At 52.4% G+C, this 8,291-nt stretch overlaps 1 protein-coding gene and 1 non-coding gene across 4 annotated transcripts in view; one reads left to right on the forward strand and one right to left on the reverse strand.

The window, feature by feature from the left end:
* Window positions 1-7,747, reverse strand: part of TRAF7 (TNF receptor associated factor 7) — a 28,618-nt gene extending 20,871 nt beyond the window's left edge. The window contains exon 1 of one of the 3 annotated variants that reach the window (XM_048961924.1): window positions 7,576-7,747. The gene's annotated coding sequence lies outside the window, so the exon portion shown is untranslated. Of the gene's footprint in view, window positions 1-7,517 lie in introns of all 3 variants that reach the window. The other 2 variants (XM_048961923.1, XM_048961922.1) reach the window with 2 other exon arrangements.
* A 379-nt stretch (window positions 7,748-8,126) lies between these two features.
* LOC125701016 (small nucleolar RNA SNORD60) lies at window positions 8,127-8,213 on the forward strand. Its single transcript, XR_007380137.1, has one exon. It is a non-coding gene; the product is annotated as a small nucleolar RNA SNORD60 (small nucleolar RNA).
* The last annotated feature ends 78 nt before the right edge of the window (window positions 8,214-8,291 follow it).

An 8,291-nucleotide genomic window follows, 5' to 3' on the forward strand; every position in this document is an offset into this window, starting at 1 on the left:
TCCTATGCTCACATTTTAAACACTGCAAACATGATGCTGGAGTCGTCCCCAGCCCCTGCTTAAGTGCTCTGCTGCCTGGCACAGCACACTGTGTCCTGCATGTGTGCATTCAGCATCCATAGAGATCACTGCCCTTGGAGCTAAACTCTTGGGAAAAGCTACAGGATAAAAAAAAAAAAAGAAGAAAAACAAACCAAAACCCAACCAAAAGCAATAAAAACCCCCCAAACCAAGCTCAGGACTATCTCAAAAACACAGATCTGAATAATGTTTTCCAAACATTATGAAGCTCTGTCCTGGCTGCCTGCAAATGCCAGATCCCTTAGGAAATGCTAAGCAGAGTTGCTGATGTCCAAGAACAGCAGGAATGAAGCAGGACCGTGCTGCTGCATTGTGCAGATCAAGGAGCTGCCTCCCAGCTGCAGTGCAGCTCCAACAGCTCCAAACTGCCTGCAGCAGGGGCATTCAGGGGCACCTCCCCAGTAAAATGCACATTCCCTCGCTCCAAAGCCCACCTAGAGGCATGCAAGATCCCACTTCAACAAATCATGGATAAATCCAAAGCAAGGAAAGGAGCACGGGTTGGAACACAGGGATTTTCCACTCCTTGCTCATACCCCAAACCTTGCAGCGTGGCTGAGCAAACTACCTGTGAGCAGCAGGAGGTAACCTGCCCTCCATTTCCTCTGAACAGAAGCTAGGGGAATGCAAGCAATGGAAAAAACACCAAGTGGAATATTTGCTAATGTGCATAATGCCAGCTACCACAAAAACAGCCAACCTCAGCCCAAATCTCTGCCACTATCAAATGCAGGAGTGACTTCAACAGAGCAGACATGTCTGTAGAGCAGCCTGCCAATGCACTGTCACGAGGCACTGAAAAAGGCCTTTGTCAGTTGACATCAAAGAACTTAAAAGGAAGCGGAGAAGAGATGGTGTTCCTGATGTTACTAGCAGCTTCCCAAAGCACGTACAAAATCCCCTCCAGATCTCTGAACCTTGGCTTAGCACCTGGACCTGTTAGATCTGAGCAGAATCACATCCACAGGAGATGCTGACAACCACACAGTGAAAGCCTGTGTTACCAAAGACACGCACTCTGTGACCTAGAAGGAGTAACTGAAAAATACTAGCAACCACAGAATCCTTTGGGTTCCAAGTCTTTCTTAGATAACCAAACACAAAGGGGCTGCAAAAATCCCAAGCATCTCCAGCAGCATCACAGAGCAGCAGGTCAGCAGCGCTCACACAGAACACAGCATCCAGATGTTCCATCCCAGGACTCTGCAGGGTCTGCTTGTGGCTGACAGCAAAACAGCAGCCACAGTAAGAGGGCAATCTCCCTGTGCATGAAGAACTGCTAGAAGCCCTTGTGTGTCCAGGCAGCACAGCCCTGCACGGACCCGCCTGTGACCCAGGCATTCTGTGCATGGAGTGGTGTTTATTTTTGACAGTAAAAAGAGGGGGGGAAAATCTCCCTTGGAAAAAAAGATGCTGTGGGAACCCGTAATTCACTGAATCACAAGGCTGATAGCAACCAGATGCAAAGCAGGGGAAGGGCTAACGTTCAGCATTTGCACAACACAGGGATCAACACAGGCTTTGGAGATTCAAGGAGAAGAAAAGCCCTAAAGTTCCCAGTTTTGTAATCCTTGCAAGGAAAAACCCAACCAGCAGCAGCTGCAGACAGCCGAGAAAGGCAGCACTCCTCCCATCGTAGAGCCCAGAAAGACACAGCAGAGCCATTCTCTGCTGGCTGTTTCCTGCTGCTGCCCTAACACTGCACCTGAATGAGGGAGGGCCCTGCTGAGGGATTGCTGCCATAGCAGAGGGCTGACACCTCCTGTTGCAAGGCATCGCACAGAGCTCACCCAGCGGTTCCCAGTGCTCAGCAGAAGATCCTTACACCCTTAAGAACAAGGCCAGGGCTTTGAGGGGATACACGGCACAAGTAGGGATGGCAGAGGGCACAACCTCCACAGATACTGTGTAATTTACCCTGCAGCCAGTTCCTGGTGTGGGCACCACCCTGCGGGGACAGTGGCAGCAGTGAACTTTGTGCCCACAAAGCTCAGCTGTGTGCCCTGTGCCTGCTTTGTTCTTCCTTCTTCCTCTCTCCATTCACTGAAGCTATCTCTGAAGCTATTCACCCACAGCAGGGCTGGCAAAACCATACCCACAGGGGTGCTCACTGGCAGATGAGCCACGATGTGTTGCTGAAGGCAGGCGTGGGGCTGCCCCACAAACTGGGAATGGGCTGCACTAAAGTGAATTTCCTTATTTCACAGCCCATGTACTCGTGGTAAAAGACAAGTTTCTGTTCCTCTACTACACTGCAGCAGAACAGGAAGGGTTACACATCCTTTAGAGGATTGGTACATCACTGGGGAAACACAAAGGTTGAAGTCAGCTAAGCTGCTCCAGGAGCCCAGCTCGGCAGGACATGGAGCACCACCCCACAGAAGGTGGGTGCAGAGAGCTGGGGACTCAGACCTCTCCTTGCAGGTCCGGTTTGGGCAGACTCTGTCCACTTTGTTCTGTACTAATGAAGTTGTTCTGGTTTTTTTCCAGCTGTGAACTGATTCTCAGTGGTCCACAGCAGCCTGAAAGGGGAGGGCTGTGCACGAAGCAAGCACAAGGCAGGGCTCATGAGCTCAAAACCTAGTTTCTCTGCATCTCACAACACCGGTGCAGTCACTGGCTTTCTTGCTCAGCGTCTATGGTGGAAATAGCATTCCTTCATAAGTGCTTGTGAAATTCAGCAACAGCATTTAAATAACACCGTGATTATGACAACAACGAGCATCTAGTCTGACCTGTAGGACACAGCATGGGAAGGAGAGGGTGCAGCTCCTCGGGTGCTTCTCAGGTGATCCCTTTGCTCAGGAAAGGAAATCATTTTGTACTACACATTCTTCTCTTCTTTAAGGTTAATGATTCCTTGGGATGTTTGCAATACTTGACACCAAAACCTAAAGCAATAACTTTCAAATACGAGGTCCCCAAGAAGCACTGCTGAGTAAGCTTCACTCACCATGGTCATCTACGGAATAAGTACTGAAATCTCCAAGGGTGCAGATTGTACAAACTCTCCTGTGCCAATTAAGATTTACAAAGTCAGGAAGCTTGTGAGTAAACCAAACTTGGGCCTGTTATTTGCCCAGCCCTCTGCCACAGTGTGCCCAGTGAACCTAGCAGGAGGTTGATCTAATGCAGGCAACAGGAAGCATTCCTTCATCCCACTCACAGGGAACACCAGTGCCTGTTGCTGCTGCACGCTGTGGAGAAATGCAGTAATGACAGGTTCAGAAAGGACTGGACTCCGTAACGTGCAACAGGTCTATAAATGGATATGGAAGGATCCACCGAGGACATGGCTCCTCACATTCCTAATCCATCTGCTCTGAATCTCAGAAATCATGAAGCAAATGGATGCTGGAAAGGGGTTGGGCTCACATGCTGACAGCCTTCATTTGCAGGGCAGCTGCACAGAGCTGCAGCTGAGCACGGAGCTGTGGGCACCTCCTGCACCCCTGGGGCGACCCGAACACGGCCAGCCACGTGTGCTGAGATGTGCGTCAGTGCCAGAAGATCAAACGTGAAATGAAGCTCCGTCCTACCAACAGAGCGTGGCACTTCCAGCTGGTGGTTCCTCGCTTCTGCGGAACAGAAAGGCTTTTCATTGTGCACAAGTCTTTTCGTTGCTTTTAAAAGCCCTACAAACTTTTCTGAGCTGAAGTGAGACCAGAGCTGCACAGCGCTGTCATCAAGAAAAATAAATGTGACGCCTTTAATTGCTGCTGCTTTTACCAGTGCTTCATTTTACAGCGGAGCTGAGAGGGCACATCCAGCAGTGTGACAGAAGCACAGCTGTTTGAACGCTGCCATTCCTTTCTGCAAATATAGTTCAGAAAAGGAAATACTTTCACAGTAAATGTTCTTTTCTTCCATAAGGTTAACGAGCCCTTGGGACAGACTGGCTGTTTGCTATACTTGACACTAAAACCTAAAGCAATAACTTTCAAATGCGGTTGTAACAGGATCAAAACCAACTGCTCTGGTGGAACAAAGCATCTCATTTTCCCCAAAACACTAGAATTGAGTTAGAACAGAGCCATAGTTCAATGCTGTTTCCATGTCACAAAAGCCATACTTGAGGCTTTACTTCCATTTTAGGAAGCATCCACCTTCCACACCATTTTCCTCGCACATGAAGCTGCAGATGAAGTTTGGCAGTGCCTGGCCCTGGTTGGTGCTGGTTGAGTGTCTGCACATCACTGCTGGCATGGCTGGAATGGGCACAAGCTGAGCTCTCACACCTGGCCCTTACACACAAGGAGCCTTAACACTGGCCCTAAAACTACAGCACCGCACGCTTCAGATCTTTCCCTTATTCTCACTTAAAGAACAAAAATCCAATAGATAGAAAGACTCCAATTCCTTCACAGTCCTGGGAGCCACAGGAAATGGCAAAGGGCTCCCACAAGAAATGCACAATAAAATTTGTAAATAGCATTGGTCAGGCTTGGAGCTCCCTACAAAGCTAGCACAGCCCAGTGAAGGGAATAAGGAATTCCCCCAACACACACATTTTACATACGAGGAATTCTATGGCATACCAGGTAAGCAGCGAAGCCCAGGGCATGGAGCACTCCTGCCAACACCCTGTCCTGGCAGGACAGCCCATGAGAAAGGAAAGCCTATGCCTGGAAGGCTTCAGTGAGCAGCACAGGAGCAGCAGGAGGTTGCACAGCAAACCTCTCCAGCAGCTTCTGACTGCCTTGCTCACCTCTCATCTCTGCCAGCACTGTGCAGGTGGCTGAGGCCAGGTTAGTTTGCACTTCAGCAAGGCTGCAAGAGAGAAAAACAGAAAGTAACCTGGCCAGGTTAAAGTCACAAGAAATCTGAGCCTGTCATCATTACTCAAAATGTACCAAATATCACACTTCCTTCCCCTGCTCTTCCCAAACATCTTCCAAAGCTTTGAAACTCGATGACATGCTCCTGTTTGCCTTCTGGGCACAATCAGAGCACTTTAAAGATCCATCTGAAATGCATCAGCTTCTTCCCAAATAAAAGGTCCCAGTAAATTTCAGTCATCTGTGCCCTTTTTGGGTTATTCTGCACAGTTTTCCACTGAGAACAAGCTGGGCACAATCCAAAGCTGCTAACACTGCCAGGAACTCTTAGCCAGCAACCCAGAAACTGTAGTGCTTTACAGGCAGCATGAGAGCAGAGTGATGTCCTGCCCTTAGATAAACAAGCTTCAAATCTTTGATTCCTGAGCAATCAATAGAGATCAACACTTCAATTGTGGCACATCCACCAAGCACTGAGCACTGAGCTTCAGTGTCCCACACCATGCTAGGAAGGCTGTGTTTAAATTACCCCAGCAGACAGTCAGCAGCTGCACTGCAGTCACAATGGTTTGGGACACAAGGGAGAGGCAGTGAGACGCTGCCTCACCTCACCAGCACCCCTGCTTTAAACAACAGAGGGTTTCATACTTCTGAAACCACCTGGAAGAACCCCAGAAAACACTCGCTGCATTGCTGCACACATATTACGTGTCCTTGCAAAGGAGAATCACAAAACTAGCTCAACACTGCTCCAACTAGCTGCAGGCAACAGGCACCTGCTTATGAGCCTCAATTGAGCTTCTGAGCTGGATTTCAGACACCTCTTGCACCTTGTTATGGCACAGGTTGGAGAACAGTTCCTCCGCTCTGCTGCCAGTGAGCACCATGCCTGATCCGTGGGATCCAGACGACAAGCATGTTGTGCCGCCCTGCTGCTCCCATGCTGTGCTGTGCCCACGCCACCCCGCAGGACTCACCCCTGGCAGCCCCAGCACAGTGGGGCCTGGTGACACACCACCATGATCCAGTTCCTGAGCTGCAGACAGGCTTCCCTCAGTCAGAATGCCTCTTCCGCTATCTGGTGCTGTGTATGTGTGTATTGCTCCCCAGTGATGTAAACAGAAAGGCATGCAGAGCAGTGGGCGACATGTAAATTCGGCTGGAAAATCCCACAGCTCAGCCAATCCTCGTGCTGCCCTGCGCTGCTCACAGATCAGAGGGGTTAAGCAAAAACAACCTGAGCACGCACTGCTTTATGCCTCCAACCTGAGAAATTCGCAGGAACAGGATCATCCACCATTCACACTGAAGGGAGTTTGAGTGTTTCGACCTCTTGAGGTAGTTCTCAAACTTCATAATACTGAATATTGAGCAGCCCGACAAAGAGTGACACACTCTGTGCTTGCAGAGATGCTCCAGGGAAAACCAGATAACTAAGTTAACTCATTAGCACAGAAAGGAAGAGCCCTAAGGATGGGGGTCTATGGCACAACAGCTTCCTCCAGGCAGCTGCTATGTCCCCAGCCAGCCCCAGGGCAGGGGAACACGGCCAGCACAGACCTCACTGCCCATGGTGAGGGAGTGCACAGGAGGGATGATAACAGGAATAAAATGGATGGAAGAGATCTGACAGCCTGAGCGTGTTCACATTACTCAAGTGTTTGGTTAGTGAAACCAGGATTTGCTCTCAAGTGCCTTCCTCCTGGCACAGCTGGACTTGGCTTCAGAAAGTGCCAATCTCGGCTACAAGGTGCCTCAGGCTCAGCCAACGCTCAGCCCACGAGGTGACTGCTGAACACCACCCAACTTCAGCCACAACTGCAAAATGTCCAGCACTCAGGACCAGCCCACCCAGAGCTTTCTGTGAGCCAGATTTACCCTGCATTTTCAACCCCACCTGGGACAGAAGCACTCAGGGACACCCCAGGACTCATGGGCACTAAGCTGAGCCCAGATTCTACATGTTCCTGCCTGACTCTTGGGAAACCTCCAAACTCTTCGATTTCCTCCTTTCCTCCTTTGCCAGACATGCAATGAGGACAGCACTTTCTGTTCTTTTTGAACTCGTGGTCAGTACCCCCACACAATACACATTTCCTGATCTGCTCCTCTCCTCACACAGCTCCTGCAGCCACCGTGCAAGCAGCCAACCCCGACATTGCCTTCCTCCCTCTGTCAGGGCTTTCACGGCCATCTCTCACACACTGCGACCGAACTGATCACTGCGGCTGTCCGCAGGAACCAGCGGGAGAAACACGTCCAACACGCAACAGCTGTTTCACAGGAGCTCGCTGCTTAGGGCATGCTGCAATACCTCGCTGCGGGTAAACGAAGAGGCACAATCAGCCTGCCGGGGCTGGAGCAAAGAATTGCCTCCCATTGCCAGGCGCGAGGCAGAGGTGCCCAGAACCTCCTCCGAGGGCACCACAGCGCTCAGCCCGGCCTGCTGCCCCCAGCCCACACCCCGCTCTCGTACCATGCTTCTCCTCGGCTCCAGCAGAGCCTGAGCCGCCGACTCTGACGTTACGGGACAGCCACGGGTCTGGAAGGCGCCCACGCTTCCGTACAATGTCAGGAACGGCTCGGGAGCGGTGACAGAAATCCACCCCTCCGTGACCCACACTGCGTGAGGCCCCGCAATCCCCGGCCCGGCTTTACCCAGCGCTCCCGCAGCTCCGCGCCGGCCCCGCTCGGCTGTGGGCTCCCCCAGCGGTACCTGGCAGCGGCGGCGGCCGAAGCGCCGGTCCCCGATCCCGGCACATCGCGGCCCCAGGCCTCCCTCTCGCTCGTCTAGCGGCTCAGCTGCCGCCCGGGCCAGAAGAGCGGCGCTCTGCGCTCCTCGGGACTTGTAGTCCTGTCCGTCCGCTTCTCGCCGCGCCTCTGCGACGCTGGGACTACAATTCCCAGCAGCCCTTTCGGCAGAGCGGTGATTGGCGCTCCCGCAGTCACTCCTCACTACAATCACTGTTACTACTGGCTTCTCCTGACGCCCCGCGGGAGCCAATCGGGAGACAGCAGACCACGCCTCGGGCCACGCTGCGCCGCGCGGCGCCATTGGAGAGAGGAAAAACGTCGACCAATAAGCGTTGGGAGAGGCGGGCCTGCGATCACCTCAGCTGCTCGGGATTGGTTGGGTCCACAGGCATCCTGACCAATAGCGGCGGCGGGGTATGTATAAATTCTACAGCAAGCGCATGTTTCGGCCTTTCCAGGCTGGAGGTGAGTGTGGCTGCCGTGAGCTGTGAGCGGGCGCTGCGAGGCGGGGCGAGCCGGGGATGATTTCTGCTTTTCTGACACCTCGTCTGAGGGCGGCGGGCGGCCGCGGCCACTGCTGACTCTTTACGGCTGAGGCTCGCGGCCCCGCGGTGGGGCTGGGCCGGGCGGTGCGGCTCGCTCTCACCGCGCTGCTTTTTCTCTTTCAGGACCTGCCGG

The sequence above is a fragment of the Lagopus muta genome, chromosome 15 (genome assembly GCF_023343835.1).
Source record: "Lagopus muta isolate bLagMut1 chromosome 15, bLagMut1 primary, whole genome shotgun sequence".
In the NCBI taxonomy this organism is placed as follows: Eukaryota; Metazoa; Chordata; class Aves; order Galliformes; family Phasianidae; genus Lagopus; species Lagopus muta.